Source organism: Hermetia illucens, chromosome 6 (assembly GCF_905115235.1).
Source record: "Hermetia illucens chromosome 6, iHerIll2.2.curated.20191125, whole genome shotgun sequence".
NCBI classification, from domain to species: domain Eukaryota; kingdom Metazoa; phylum Arthropoda; class Insecta; order Diptera; family Stratiomyidae; genus Hermetia; species Hermetia illucens.
In genome coordinates, this window is record NC_051854.1 from 10,347,996 (window position 1) to 10,364,533 (window position 16,538).

A 16,538-nucleotide genomic window follows, 5' to 3' on the forward strand; every position below is an offset into this window, starting at 1 on the left:
AGTAAAAGCAGTATACCCTAGCAGCCCTTTTGGATTTAAAGGCAGCATTCAACAACGTAAGTACCAACGCCATCAAGGAAACCTTGACCAGGATTGAATTGGATTGGAGGGGTATCTTATGCATTGGATTATAACCATGCTAAGTGCCAGAATAATCCAGTCGTATCTAACACTTGACCAGAATTGAGAACGAGCCATCTCCCCGGCGCTCCGGTTAATAGTGATGGATGAAATTTTACGAATACTGGACAGCAGCGGGGGGAAGGTAGTGGCGTATATCGACGGCCTGGTCAGGGATGTTTTCGTCCACTATAAACGACATCATGGAAGGAGCGTTGCGAAAGGTGTGCCTGCGTCCCGCAAGATGCGAACACGAGATAAACCCAATCAAACCGGAACCGATACTATTTACCACCAAGACAAGGGTACCAAACACGGGTGAATGAACAAAGATTGGTTTTTTCCTCCGATATTAAGTATCTGAGTGTAATCCTGGATCCAAAACTAAATTGGAGATTTAACATAGAACTAAGTGGTATGAACACCGGTGTAGCCTTCTGTGCCTGCCAGAGAACCTTGGCAAAGAAATGGGGTCTCCGGTCGAGGATGGTTCTCTGGATGTTCGCTGCTGTGTTGCGTCCAATCCTACCATACGGTTCGATTGCATGATGGGTTTGAGTAAAAAGTACAATAGAACGAAGCTTAATAGGATTCAAAGAATCGCGTGTGTAGGTACTACTAGGGTTCTGCAATCCTACCCGGTAGATGCTTTCAATGTACTCCTGCATATCCTCCCCCTAGACCTCCACATTAAATACGTTGTAGGGCGCAGTGCTGCCAGACTACGCGAGTCCGGATGCTGGGCAGCGAAATCCTACGGCCACAGCAACATCCTAGAGGAAGTACTTCGGGAAATCTGGGCATTCCCGGCGGACCATGCCACAAACAAGCTAGACTTCACGAGAAAGTTTGTTGTGGACTTTCCAACCAGGGTAAAGTGAAAGAACGGCGGCGTGTTGGAAGGTTAGGAGACAATATTCTTCACCGATCGATCAAAGATAGTCTGCGGAGTCGGGGCGGGGTTTTATCGAATACACACAGTACATCCGAGTCGTATGTTCTCTCAGGTTTCGCCAGTGTATTCAAAGCGGAAGTAATTCCCTCAGAACTCCCTCTACGAGGACACTGGGTAAGTCATTCTTTGTGGACCTCAGAGAGATTTTTAGCTGATTTCCTTCGAGAATGCTATGGGCTGGCTCTGAAGATCTGAGCCGGTTGGTCTTTGCCTCCCTGCTGTCATAACAGCAGTCACGAGTTTGTGGCATCAAAGCGGCGCACCGCAGCGCTAATTGGGCTCATCGAAGCGGCCGCTGATACCTACCCTACCTAGCATGTCCCTCGTGTGCCCGAATCAAATGTGGTATAAGCATCGATTATAGACAATACTTTTAGGAAGCCTATTTGGGAAAAACCAGTAATGGTGGAAATGAGAAGAGTGTAATAAACTGCATTTGAAATTGAAATCATCAAGCAATTTGCGATGGATTGACGGGAATCTAAAATTCCATAAATAATTAGGTTATGAACTAAGTCGAGTCGAAATGGATTCTCATTACTTGAGGATCTTCCCCTCGCCCCACATCTATGGTCTCTAGAGGGAACTCCCTTTTGTTACTTTCAGTTTTGATTGGATAGTAATCCCTTAGATTGCGTCTAATTGAGGGCTGAAGAACAATGCGGTCGAGGACATAATCCATCATGGATTCCACTGCCTCGAACGTGGCTCCTAGTTTCCGATTCTATGGTTCCTCAGACGCAATCGTGCCTTCCCAAAGTTGAGTAGCATTGTTTCTTCTTTTTCAAATTCGGCTGCAGCCCAGTGCACTAAAACAATGATACGTTAGTATATGACTTCAGACCGATGTATATGAAACGTGAATAGGATCATAGGTAGACTTGAACAATTTCCCATAATGAAGGTATGTTCATGCCATGAAAGTTGTAATGACAAAACGTAATGCTAGTGATTGTCCAACAACCAAGCCTGAAAAGATGGCGGGAACAGCCTTTGAGATTCCTTTCCCATCCTCAGCCGATCATACTGGATGATGCCCTCTTGCTGCAAGCCAATCAGTTGCCAATCTCATCAGCCAGCCCCGATTCTGAGCCTGACCTTGCATTTTGTTAATTTTTTTTTTAAAGTATCTATGAATGCACACCGAAACAAAATATTATTTTAAATAAAAAGGAGAGATCAGAATTGAAGGCCCTTTTTCCGTGGAAATAACTCAGAAGTAATTGCTTTTACAAGACTGCGGCTTTTCCTAGATGCCTATCAGACTCTCAGCAACATTATCCTAAACCATAGGCCGACAATTTATGGTCAGTTCACTTGTGAGAGTTTTAAGCTGGCAGCCATTGATACCGGAAGTTACGGAGGAGAATTTTTTGAGCTCAATATTAAGTTATGCTCTTGCTCGCTCCTCTGTGGGATAGTCTTAGCTTTCAATAAGACAGTGATTCAGTTTCCCTATGATCACATTTAACACTGCGTGAATGATAGGTCTACAACAATGGGGCATTAAAAAACTGAATACAAACACATCAATGATGAAGAAGGCCTGCACCCGGGGTAGCCAGTTCGAAAAATGAGCTCAACCATTGTGACCACAGCACTCGTAAACCCATCCAAGTATCAGCACCTAAAAGCGACATATGTGTCAGATAATTACCAAAGATGCATTAGGGTACCCTCACACTAATACCGGAGGGCATTGATGAATAATTCCTTTCGAATTTTCGATATTCGCATGGACAATGTCGCAAGCGAAATGCCCTTGTTTCTGAGTCAAGCAAGGCTGCGTATATTCCTCGAATTAGCATGCATAGCGGGAGAAGTTTCTCACATACTCTTGGTACCTTAAGGGAGCAGACGCTCGAATGAACCAAAATCGTGTAAATCCCTAAAAGTAATCTCTATTCGAAATTCTATTCGGTCCTCAGTAAGGTAAGCACCCCAGATTTCTATAAAATGGCTCACTCACCTGTTCAAAAGCAACGATTAGTGTACCCAGCTGACACCTGTTCTCATTGGCAGGTGATTTGTGGAAAAGTTGACTTGTATATGACTCCGATGACAGTCCAAGGAGAGCGTTAGAAACTGGAAAATACTGGAAGTACTAGGTTGACACCTGCAAAAATAAGACAAAATAATTTGCATTAGAAAATATTGCAAAAAAACACTTACGTACATTTTGACCAAGAGGTGGTAAAATCGCTTCAAAGAGGTAGCAATTAGATAAGTAAGTGAAGGGTGAAGAAGGGGTGTTTCAAATATTGTATCAATTACTATCGTCAGTAAAATAAGAATACCATTACCAAAATTAACTCTGAGAACAAATACGAGTAGACCAGACGATACAGGAACATTTATGAGGAGCCTAATTTTTAGATTATCAGATAGGGATGGTTATAATCTATTAATTTATTTTTCGGCTCACGTAGACTTAGGCAAGATAGCCCAGCAGTAGTAGAAGACCTCAAACCTAAAGGGTTATACAACCCGTGCTAATGAGTGCATGTCACCAAAGGCATATGACATCAAGAAAAAAGCCCTCCGACACTTGGCGACCCCAGAATAATAAGCCTTTATTTATTTAATATTAACAAACAATAAAGAGGGGAAAACTCCAGTCACTTATTATCCTCAAAAAGAGGAGAAAGCAAGAACCTTAGTCTATGCTTAAGACTTCTGAAAGAAGAGAAGAGGCCAAGCTGTTAGGTGTTATAACTTCGATAAAGACTAGGAATCGGAGAGTCCACATAGATTTCGAGCTCCGGAAGAGCGCGTTCAAAATCTGTTGATTTGTGTGTATTATAAGGCGCATGACGGCAGGTGATATTATTAGAGGCAGAACCATCAGAGTCGACCAAAGTTTCAAAAATGTGTAGAAATCGAGGCAGCTTCTACGCTCCCCATCCGGGGAAAGTTTTTCCTAAAAAATAGGGTACTGGTGGAGTTAGGTTGCACCTTTTCAAGGGCTAGAAAATCACAGTTACGGGATGGTCACCAGATCACGGAGCAGTACTCAACGATAATTCTCACAAGGAAGTTGAGAGAGATAATGAGGGATGGATAGAGTCAAAATCAGAGAAGGAGTGAAGTATAAAGCCCGACAACTTGGCAGCTCGATTAGTGACTTCGAGGCAATGGGTATCGAAGCCGAGCTTATTGTCGAAAAGATCTCCGAGGTCTTGAGTGTAATTCTGATATAATAAGGAATGTTCGTTAAGAGAGTATAAAAAGGATTTGAGCAAGCAGCACATAGAGTGACACTTTCTGACGTTTTCCGCTAAGCCATTAGCAGAGTTCCGGAGTGTCCAGGGAGACACAATCCATGGGTGATGATATAGCAGAAAATAGCTTAAGGTCGTCGGCATAGAGCAAACAGGGAACAGAAGAAGGAGAGGGAAATGGAACTGCAATTCTCACCAATAGCCGCTATTTTTGTTAGTGAGGATAATGAGAGCTTCTTTCCACAGACTAGGAAAAGTGATTCTCGTCGAGGTTCTTGTTGGAACTTATAGAGTGGGGAAAAGAGAGACAGAAGAGACGGAATCGTTTTAAGCAAAAAGAGGTCTTGAGGGCCGTCGTAACCAGGACGATATTGGCGTCAAATGGGGTACTCGACAAGGAAAGAAGTAAGAAGAAGGATGGTAGGTGATACAGGAGAGGCTGAACCCACTAGTAGAGAGGAAGAGGGGGAATGAGAGGGAAAAGTAGCGGCAAAGTAAATCACAAGATAGTTGCGTAGAGTTAGAGGAAGATTCAGAGAATTTAATGGAAAGAGAAAATAACTGGGCGGGACTGCGGGAGTTACAAATGCGGGACCAGAATGCTTTGAGGTTTCCGCGGTCCAGTGAGTCTTCAACACGGGCCGGATATTTATTTTTTGTATTAAGGATTTGGCCGAAGAACGCAGAGTTTTGAAAAAAAACGAAGTGTGGCTAGGGACATATTGGAGGCAGATAACCTAAGCAAGCTATTCCCCAATCTGATGACTGGGTGAAGAAGGAGTGTGATGTGATCCTGGAATAGTGATATTGAAGTTTTGTGTATAATCTCGCAGTGTTTCTGGCGATTAGATTATTTGAAATAATTCAGTCTTGCCTTTTCGCTAGCAATATTTACTGACTTTGCAAGTACCGATGCTTCGGAAACCCTTCCCTTCATCAGTGACTTCTAGTCCAAAAATCTGGACTCCTAGAATCAATGAGGACAGTTGAAAGACAACACGGTCAAAGTGGCTTAAATATCCACAATGAAGGCACATTTTGGCACACTACCTCATGCTGATCCTGAGGACAGTAGTGACGAAAAATTGGGAATGGTATCCAATCCCCGCAATTGGTGGCGTACGCAGACGATGTGGATATTCTTGCCCGATCAATACTTTGTACGAAGGAAGTGTTGGAGTAGTTCGAGTCAGCAGCAAGTGAAATGGGGCTCAGGGTCAATGAATCTAAAACTAAATGCATGAGCCAAACTCGAAAGGTGGAGGCTACTAGTATGCAAAACATTGCAATGGACGAACATAATTTCGAACGAAAATTGAACATTGAACGAATGGACGAGGGAAGAGTGTTGAAAAGCAGAGCCGATGGTAGTCGACCAAAAGGGGAGCCAAAGAAATTTTGGGAGGAGTCAGTGGACACAGATTTCAAATCAATTCTAACATTTTCGAACTGGAGCATCTTGTCTTTGTATTTGGAATAATTGAAGGTGATGCATCCCGGAGACCAACGCTCGATCTGGGCTGTAGAGCCATCGAAGATCTCTGTTAAATTGGATAAAGCTATGAAGGACTCATAGAGGACCCTTTGCGAAGAAAAAGAAAGAATTTTTAGAAGGAGAAAGTCAAAAATCCAGCTAACTTTGGAAATATAACACACAAAAACTTGAAAATGAACTCCAGGCGTAGTTGAATGAAAAGCCTCTACCTAATAGGGCTAATGGGGACGACTCAACACTTGGAAGCTCCTTTGAACCACATAGTCCAAATGCAATCTACCTTATGTTCCTACGGTACGGAAATTCTCTTATGGGGCAGCACCACTGCTCGCCAACAGGTAAAAATTATCCGAGAAAATAGACGCGGTGATATGCGGGTTGCCCAGTTGAATTCTGGCTGCTGATTAAAGATTAGTCGTCAACAAAGTACACTTGTTTGCTGTGATATTAGAAAGCATTACTTGATACCACTTTTCTGGTCGTTGATGAGTTTGACATTGCATTTGACCGGGCTTAAAGCATCATAAGTTGGTAAAGCAAAGATACTCTCCTGAGGCTAATTAACCTTGCTTTTGTCGACTCCAAGAGCGTACTTTGTATGTAAGGTTTCGTAGGACTGATAGTTTCAAACTTCAAGTGGATTCCTAGTATGCCTTTCAGACACACCGGAATAGGTAAGCCTGAAACTAGAAGACCACATACAGGAGGAGAAATCGAGTTTCTAGTCGGCACGGAATGTTATTATGTATGCGATGATTAAGTACGAGGTAGCTAACTGGGCTGTGTGTCTATGACGTCTAGATTTTAAAGTTTTTCCCCACACCCAGACTCCCCAACTTATATACCATTTTGAAGCTCAGATCCTCCCTTCCCTTTCTTATGTCTGCTTCGCCATTACATGTATCACATATGCGACACTAATACCAGAGTAAATGCGCGAAATTTTTCACGCGCAATAATTGAGGAATGTCGAACATGTGCAAAGCTTTTCTTCCTCCATACAAATTCAAGCAATGCGCCGGGAGACGGGGGGGGTTAGAATTAGCTAAAAAAGTGAAATGGAGGGGAGGCAACAAAGTTCCAAGAAGTCTTATTATAAAATCCATTTGAAGCAGATATTTTCAAAATTGCTGATGGAAAGCTGAAATCACTGTTACGCTGCTTTTCTCCGATCCTATGGACCACTTTGAACATATGAAACACCTGGTGCCGGTAGTAAATTTTGCCATTGTATAACCTTTGATTATAACTGCAACCAGTACAAGTTTCGTTAACAATCACAATTTCAGCAATTAACGGGCAACCATACGAATATCCTCAAGATCTTTTCAGAAAATCGGCACCACATATCTCTTCCGAGCCGAACACGGCCAGAGAGCACATGAGACGCCCACAAAGCTGGGCCAGAATGCAATCTTATGCAATTCATCATTGTGATAATAACAATGCAGTTGGCGCATGTAAACATTATCAATAACATGCACACCACACTTTCCACAATATTTTTGTTGTTTTGTTCGGGGGGCATTTTACCATTTTACTTTCTTGTCCGTTGTATCAGATTTATCACTGCCGCCGAACAAATAAATAATTCAAAGAAGTGGCACAGGCACAGGCACAGGCACCATCGTTGATTAAAGGAGAGCGACCACGTCTTCTAGGAGTTGCTTTGGTGATTCAAGAAAATTGGACACGTTCGTAAACAATCTTTTACACGTATCTGTTTATTGTAAGCAAATTGTTGAGTATTGTATGTTGCTTTTCGGGTGAAGGGTTTGTCTATTTGCTCAGCGATGAAGAAGTAAGTAAACATGGTTTTCTGAAGGCGATGACTCCTTACTTTTCGATTACTTTCACACCTGGGCAAATTGTTCATTTGATGTTTGGTGAGATAATTGTCAGGCACTTTGACGGGCAAGAGACATGTTTACTTTGTGGATCCTTCCTGAATAGGCTGGGCCAACAGAAGGGTGCATCGATCTCTTGTAATTTTTAGTTTCTTGGTTTATTTTTCTTTATTGTAAATGAAATCAAGTTGCCTTTTCAAAGGTTTTCCATTGGGGAAATATTCCAATCTTTGCTCTTTTGATACGAATTTAGTCTCATTTCTCGTCATGAGTTGACACCAGTAATCTTCCTCATTTTCGAGTACTTCAAAGGTGGAAGGAACTCTTATCTAAATAAATCAGTGAAGAACTGCTCTAGATACTTAGAATCCAGTCACATAATGGCAGCATATACCAATGGACATGGCACTCCAAGAGAAGGCAAGAGGTATGGTGCAGCAATGCGGAGCAGACCTGAAAGTGTAAAGTTTACCAGCGGAATAGGTATGTTAGACGCATGGTATTTTGTAGATGTAGGGACATGTCTGATATTTAGAAGGTCCTCGTAGACCAAATATGACAATTGGAAAGGAAATTTAGGGACCCGGAATTCAGGAAGGCACTGACTTCAATTAGAAAATGAGGTTCATTCAAATAAACCTGAATCAGGGTTCCTCAGGATCTACGCGAGCAGACCATCTACGAATCCGAAGTGGAAACTGAGTCAGGCACTTGTGTATATGTGTACATCAAGTTTACGTCGGAAGTCTGCAGGAAATTATGCGAGCAACCCGTGTGCGGTTGCATTCTGGTAAATATTAATTTGTAGGATGCAGATCATGCTAGGCGCGTCCTAGCCTTTTCCAGTTCTGGCCTGAAGAATAGAAACCGCCCCAATCCCACAATATGTCCAACGCTATCACCAGTGGCTGCCTGCAAAGAACGCAACTCACTTTTCATTGCAAATCTTAGCTTTGTGCTCTACCCAGCCACATCTGCAGGACTTTGCTCCCCTGTCAGATCCCCGACAGATTGTGGATGTGTGTATTTGCAACACTTACTAGAGGCTACCCATTTTCGTACGATTCATACAATCTAACCAATCCTGATTTTCCAGCTGTGGAGGAGTTTTGTAGCGTATTGCTAAGGAACGTTCTACTAAAGCGAGCTTTCGCCTTGAAAATTCGCGGAAGTGATACCTAACCGAGCATAGGTTAATTTTAGACATTCATTGGTAACTTCTTTCACTTCGGCCGTTTCTGCCAGAGAGTCGCGATGTCGCATTTCTAGAGAGCACGCAGACTCAGACTAGAAACCAGAGATTTCGATCCCAGCTCCTTGACCGCTTGTTTGCTGTGTTCCTATCTAATTCGATGACTTTTCTTGTGTTTTCGCTTTACTGTCTTCGGGGTTCATTTTATAGGGAATCTCGCTGATCTCGATTTAATGAGTGGAACTCCGGTCTAGTCCTCCCTCGTTTCGACGCCTTTTCTTTTAGTGGCCCACAATTGATATCCGTCTTGACTTAGGGCACGTCTAATGGCGCAGCATGTCGTCCATTTTTGTTCTTCTTTCTCTTTTTTCTTTGAGCCCTGCAGTCTGCCTCGTTGAAATTTTCTCAGAGGCGTTTTCCTCTTTATGCTTTTTCGACAACACATTCCATAACTATCTGCCGCCCCTTTGGCGCTTACGATGTTCTCAGCGGCAAGGGCATTTGCTTCTGCTTTGCGTGCAATTTCTGTTGCTGCTCATGTCCGCCTGCAGAAGGAAATCTGGTTTTCCAATTCCAACAGCATGTTTTCCGCGTATTTGCCGATATTTTTCGGGTGCTTCATAACTGCCGCACATTTCTTAAGAAGAGCTCCCTTTCCGGCCTTAGCAAAGATGGTCGACTTCGGATTCCCATCCACCTGCCCAATTTCAGCAATTTTCCCAGGTCTTCTCTCCGGCATAGGATTACTCCACGGTACTAGAGTTTCCGTTCCCCCCATCACTTTGTGACAGTTCATCTTTATTGGGTCGTGCACATGCCTGTGTCTCGTCGGGAATTTCAGCCCTTGCTGCCTCCTTTATTTTTTTTGTAGGGCGTCAGAAAGCAACCTACTCTTTCTCCTTTCCTACTATCTTCAGAATTTAATAATTTTTTTGCTTAATTACAACTGCACAAGAATGTGGACCGCAATAATCAGAAACGAATGTACCCTCGGGGACGAAGCCCATATTTTAGTTACCTGGGGCTTAACGTAAGCTTACCTAATACCGCACCTCACGAACGGATTAACGCACGTTTCTCACAACTTCGCAGAACTAGACTCACATCACCCGACCGATGTCGACAGAGAGCTTTTGACTACTGCGAAATCTCCTAGTGTATCTGGACGTGTACCAGTCACTCGTGAATTTATTCTACACAAAGAAACCTTCTCAAGGCCTAGGCGCTGGGACACCTCGGTGAAGGCGCTCCCCGTATCGTGAGCAACTCGTTAAAGGTCGCAGAAAACCCCGAATTGCTAGAGGTCCTTACAAACAGGTGATACCAATGATACCAATATCACTATCAAGCCCTTCAAGCGGGTCCACTTGGAATTGTCTCCAGAAAAAGGGAAGATTTGATCGCAGTGTACAGCTCAAGGGAAGCAATTCCACGCACCTTACTATAAAAGAAACAGCGAATGATCCTTCAATAAAAACTGACACCCCTCGGTGGAACAATTTGATAGTTTTGATTGATTAGTGGTGGGCATTGACTACGTAGTCCAGTTACCCAAAAGTATGGGGAAACCTAAAGTAGAACTTGGAAAAAGTTAACAAAAAAATAAGAGGGTATTGAATGGGTAGAGGGTAATAAATCACACAAGGAAACATATTGTCATTTCCGCAATTCCTGACACGCCAAAAATGGACATTTTCGACAATTATTTGCACCATTTCAGTGCGGCTATTCTCGCAAAAACTCTCGGCATAGTTGGTACCTAAGTTCTGTAAGTTTTAATAAGTCACCAGTATATTACCAGGAAAATTCAAGCGTTTGAAAACCCAAAAGAACAAGTGTCATGTGAAGAGCGCTAGATTTGACTATTCATTTGCTGTAAATTTGCGCTTAAGAATGCACCCAGAATCTTTCCTGCTTATTGAAAAAAACTACTACCGAAACGTCAATAACGGCCCGGCAGAACCGTGGAACGCCTGGATGAACGGAAGGGATTAAAGGCTCTATTCACCGCTGCCAGTGCTGGAGCGACGCACTTGAACTCCGGTAAAGTGCGAAATTTTGAGAAGTTAAAGGTAGTGTGCGCCGTGACAAGAAAGAATTTGTTATTGCGCCGGTCAGGGAAGCGATAGATTCCGCTGAATGCAATGATTTGAGAAGTGTATACCACGCATCATGAATATATGTCCAACTAAAGAGTTATGGCCAGTCAGAATACCTTCAATACTCCAGCATGTCCTCCTGCTTTTCAACAGGATAAACTTTCCAGTATGCATGTTTGGTTCTGACAGGAAAAGTTTGGAAAGTAACAGCATTTAGGCTCTGTCTTTTGTCGTTGTGAGAAACTTGTTCTCAGTTTTTCGAGACAGCCTTAGCCAATGCTACTGATACTCCTGCTGGTTCCGGTCCTGACATGGGGGATATTGAACCTTCTTTTGTTAAAGCTTCGGAGATTTCATTTCCCTCTACGCCACAGTGACCAGGTACCCAGAGTAGCTCCACCGTATTGAATCTAGAGATAGAGTTCAAACGGTGATAAAAAGACTACTTAACGCCCCCAATACAATAACTGCAGATTGCGATGCATGCCCTTTCACTCCTCGTCAATTACCCAATCTGTCTCCATTAGTATCGCATATACTTCGGCTTGAAAAGCCTACTTCTCGTTTTTATTCGGGAGGTAGACTCCTGCTCAAGAACCTTGTTCTGTTTTTGACCCATCGGTGTAGAAGACTTCCATATATCCCACCACGCATTCCTCTAGTACTTCCCAGTTCTCTCGTTTCAAGGTAACTTCATATCTTCAACCAAACAAACGTATGGGGACCCGAGAATCAGAAGGTATTAGAAGAACTGGATTCAGTACTTCCAAAACTCTCTCTCAATGCTTTGTGCCCCCATCTGCATTAATGGGCGGACCATCGAAGGCGATGATTAATTTGTATATCTAAAAAGCGTGGTTTCGGACGGTGGCCTCGAAGTGGATGTGGCTTCTCACGTTAACAGTACGGGATCCGTTTTCGTTGCCGTATCTAAAATCTAGACATTCAATTATCTCAACACCAAGAGTTATCTCAACCCCAAGTTGAGATTGATCTGTGCTGCTATATGAGAGTAACCACCACTGTCAGTCGAAAGCTCCAATCCTTCCTCAACACCTGTTTGCGACGTATCATTCGAGTGCCTGACCTGATACTACTTCAAATGAAGAACTTGGCCGACGCACAGGCCTAGCACTTGGACGCACTGTGATCGGAAGGCGAAAGTGGCAGTAAATAGGTCACACATTAAGGAGGGGCGATAATTGCATCGCGAGCTACGCCAAGCGGTGGAGCCCACTTTACTAAGATATCCCACGGGTCGCTGCACGGGTACTTGGCGCAGAACAATAGAAGAGGAGTGCGGGAGTCTTGAGGAGTCCTTGGTGAAGCTGAAGCAAATTTCAGAGAATCGAAGGCGATGGCGCGTAGGTGTGGTTGACGCGCTATACCCCAGCAAGGGGTAAATGGCAACCATATATGTTTTTGCTCAGTTTGAGTGATGTTTGAAGACAGTTTCATATTGAGCTAGCTTTGGAGGACGGTTTCATCTCTTGGGAAATCCCGTTACCTACTCAGAGATCAATCTACTTCAGCTGGGTTAACAGCATAGGCAATTGAGGCAAACGAACCCCTCTATTCTTCTTAATGACTGCTTCCGTCAACTTTTGTGTTTGAGAACGCTTCAATTGGAAGAAGAAGGAAATGCTGCTACGATGCAATTGAATTAAGGATTGCTTAGCAGGGGCATAATGATGTGGAGGAAGCATGTGTCTGAGATTAGAAAGATTTTTCTGATATTTTTCCATCCAAAAACTATAAATAGATACTCCATATCAAAGAAATAGCCTAGGAAGCCTTAGAATGGCCGCCAGTAATATTATCGCCGAATTTTTTAAGACATGTGGGTCTTCAGCTGTACCACATCAACATCAACATCCCAATAATTATCATCCGCAGATCTTAGTTCAGATTGTGATTTATCTTAATTGCTTTTCGTCGCCTCCTAGCCACCAATGGAATTTCACGCCTAAAATAATGTTCTTTGTTCTCAAATTTGATCAATGCAAATGCTTAAAGTGCAACTGTCTGTTGCACTTGCATCTCAAAATTCGTAATCGGAGACATTCCATTTGACGGCATGGCAAGTCGTAAACCTCATTTTCACGAAAATAGATTCATTCAGTTCTCATAAAGAATCCAAAGAAAATAAAGATATTCCCAACGGCTCAAGTCAAAGATGACTCCTCATATGGCAAATTTATGCATTCATTAAAATGAATGGCGAGAAGGCAAGGAGTGGCGGTGATTTGTTCTCATCAGAGTCACCAAGGAATCTATGCAAAATCCGAAATACCCTCAAGATGGTTCTTTTTGGGCTTAACTTGGTTAACCTACGTAGGATCTGAAAGGCCTGAGACTGCTCGACTAGAGTTGCAACACATTTGTTGTTACAATGTATCTAGTCTGACTCTATATTTAGATTTTGTGTATTTTCAGTTTGAATTTTATGAGAGGCTGAGACATCAGAGCTAGCAATCTTGGCTTCCACCACGCCGCACTCAGACCAGAAGAGCTGCATTGTTCATAAATTGTTATTGCTCGCTATATTTCGCGACTATTCCCAGTTACGGCGTATGGATTCCTTCTTCCACGTCCAAGCAGAAAGGAAACAATATATTGGACTTCTAATGGTCTGTGGGCATTTCGGGACACATTCCCTGGGCATGGACTCTTGACCGTCACATAATTTCAGTCATGTGGTGCGAAATATCCGAGACTAATTTTAATTTATGAGTACCTGACGGGGTACAATGAGTCCCGCCTGACTATTTGAGAAACAGATTAGACCTGGCTAGGACAAAATATGTTTCTTTTAGGCCTAAAATTAATGGGCATGGGACGTGTTGAAGCAGATTATCGGAGTCTTGTTGCATAAAATGTGTATTTTCGCTATTCAATGGAGGGTTTGAGAAAGAATAAGAATATGAGGTGATTTGTTTGTAATACGATTCCAGTTATTGATAATTTTTCAGCGTTTTGAATGCTCCGATTTTGTGGCAGAAAGCTAGGATTACTAAATGATGAAATGCTGAAAATATCCCTGGGACTTGTGTAGGCTTCAGTGGAAAAACCGTAGGCGTGAAGCAGTAGGTTGGACGATAGAACTTAAAGAATACACAACTTATGACACAGAACCCATAGATACTATGAAACTTACAAAATTTATGATTCAATTTTCTCGACACTGGTATGCATGAAAATATCACTTAATAAAGAAGGACGTCTGCTAAGTACTGCCACTTTTATACTTCTTCTTCAGAGAGGCCTGATAAGATATTTCCATATAAATCATCCAGAAGGTAAGAAAAATTGTGTATGATAACTACAAAAACAAGATATTTCACTATCTGTTGACATTCAAACTCAAATGGCCCCGATAAGATTTGAATTCAAAGATTGTCCTCAATTATTGCTCTCTGTCTTGTATTTATGGATATAATGAAAAATTATTTTCAAATATTTATGATAGATAAAATGACATATACAACCACTATAGATACATTATTGCTTTTTTTATATAAGATGCGAGATAACGTGTCTGGCAAATCTGGACTTTAGCGTTTGAGTTAGCACCGGTATCATTTTATAACATTTCAATCCTGCCTGCCATCCAGTTTCGCAAGTTGTGCAAGTACAACTGTAAAACAAATTGTGATTGCCAAATGAATAACTGTCAAGCTTGATGTTTAACGTATGTCCATAGAATTAAAGAAATGAAAGAGAAGACAGCAACTTTTAATAACCGTTTATCCCCAGTGAGTTGAGGGTTAAGAATTTTATAGAACTATGCCTTGCTGGGGCCACAATTACATTGCTGACTACGCCTTGCAGTGGCATCCACTCTCTCAATATAGCCGATGAGTCGATTGCCTCGAGAACACTTTCGGCAGAACATTAAAGGAGCAGTGCGGACATCTGGGGAAGTCCTGGGGGGAACTGAAGCGTATTCCACTTAACCACGAGCGATGGCGCGTAAGTTTGGATGACGCCGGACACCCTTCCAAAAAGTAACAGTAGATAGTTTGGTGAAGCATTGCACTACAGGATAGACTGGCGCAGAATATCGCTCCACCTTACTATTAACAAAACACTACGCATCCAGACTGGGGAGTTGAAAAACACCTCCCCCAATCCAGGGTATCATGCAAACCGTGCTCATTGGATAGTTTGCAGTCGGGGGTAACCGATTGTATTTGAACGGAGCCTCAGTGAATAAGTTTGACCTTACCGCGCTACGGGGAGCTATAGCACCGTGGATTTTCTAACCCCTATACTCGTGGGAAACAGGTTTTAAAACCAAGAAAACGACAACAAAGCAAGCGGGACCCAATGCCGCACACAAATTGACCAAACAGGCGGAGGCACATCTCCAAAATACTGAGAGCCAGGTGGAAGGAGGAAGTTGAGACGTCAAGCAGTGGATCCAAGGTAAACATTGGTATACTGTGAGGACAACAACCAACAAAGACTACGGCTCAAAAAGCAGGGGCAAGCAAAATCACGTCTGAGATCAATATAGCAAACGTCAAGGAGACAGGTATCAGTGGTGCAGATGCTAAATGATGGCTGAGTTATCTAAAGGGAGACCTGAAACAGAAAAGGTTCTTAGAAAAGCTCAGGATCGACCTAAGTTATCTTTATTGGAGCCAAGAAAGAGATGAACAGTGGAGGTTACTCCACATGTGGAGAGTGCTTCCAAAAAACCTAAACCTGAACCAAAGAAGGCAGAAAGCCCGGGCAGGTCAGGGTTTAAGGCAGGGGCAGGTCAGGTTGAACAAGAGCATTCGACTATCCACACTACCAAAAACGGTTCTAGAGCAAATACTCAGTCGTGAGGAGCACCAAACAATCGAAGACCTTATCGTCATACAGATGAACAAGGGATGGACTGCAAAGTTTGAGTTCACCGGGATACGCTTTCGATTAAGTTACGTACTGATGAGCTGCGCGACGGATTAAAACTTGAAATAATAAAACTCGTTTTTCCCTATTCGCTAGTGTTGATTTTTATTTTGCAAATACCGATATTTGGGGAACTACTTCTTCCCTTTATCAATGCTAACAAGAGACTTGTGATATCGGTATTTGCAAAGTAAAAGTCAACACTAGCGAATAGGAAAAAACGAGTTTTATTATTTCAAATAATTAATCGCTAGAAACACCGCGTAACTACACTCAGATGGCTTAGGACTATAATTCCTAAATTGCCAGGCTGAGAAGGAACTGTCGGCATGTACTGGGGATGATATAGTGAAAGTGTTTCTTCCTAAAGTCGCAGATGTTATGGCCCTCCTAATTGCTTAGAATAATGATCTCCATATACGATTATGGAGAGTCTTCAAAAGCAAAGTGGATGACCAAGGCAAACTCCTCACGACTGGAGTATATGACCGATCCCTGTAAGGCAATTAAACGTCAACTTTGACATATTAACTATAGATTTGGCAACATACCTATTCACGTATACAGAGAAAATCCGAGGAAAAGCACTTCGGAGGAGACATCGGGTTTAAAATTTACCGATGTCCCAAAGAAATCTCGGAGGTCATAGAATCGGAAAGGACTGGATTAATAAGAAAAATGTACCTGCGGCCCAGTGAAAATCAGAA

General features: G+C 42.6%; 1 protein-coding gene across 2 annotated transcripts in view; it reads right to left on the reverse strand.

Moving 5' to 3' along the window:
• LOC119658567 (multidrug resistance-associated protein 4-like) overlaps positions 1-16,538 on the reverse strand; it is a 95,161-nt gene that overhangs the window by 58,547 nt on the left and 20,076 nt on the right. Inside the window, exon 2 of one of the 2 annotated variants that reach the window (XM_038066011.1) lies at positions 3,045-3,191. The exons of the other annotated variant lie outside the window; for it this stretch is intronic. The gene's annotated coding sequence lies outside the window, so the exon portion shown is untranslated. The remainder of the gene's footprint in view (positions 1-3,044; positions 3,192-16,538) is intronic. 2 annotated transcript variants of the gene reach the window in all.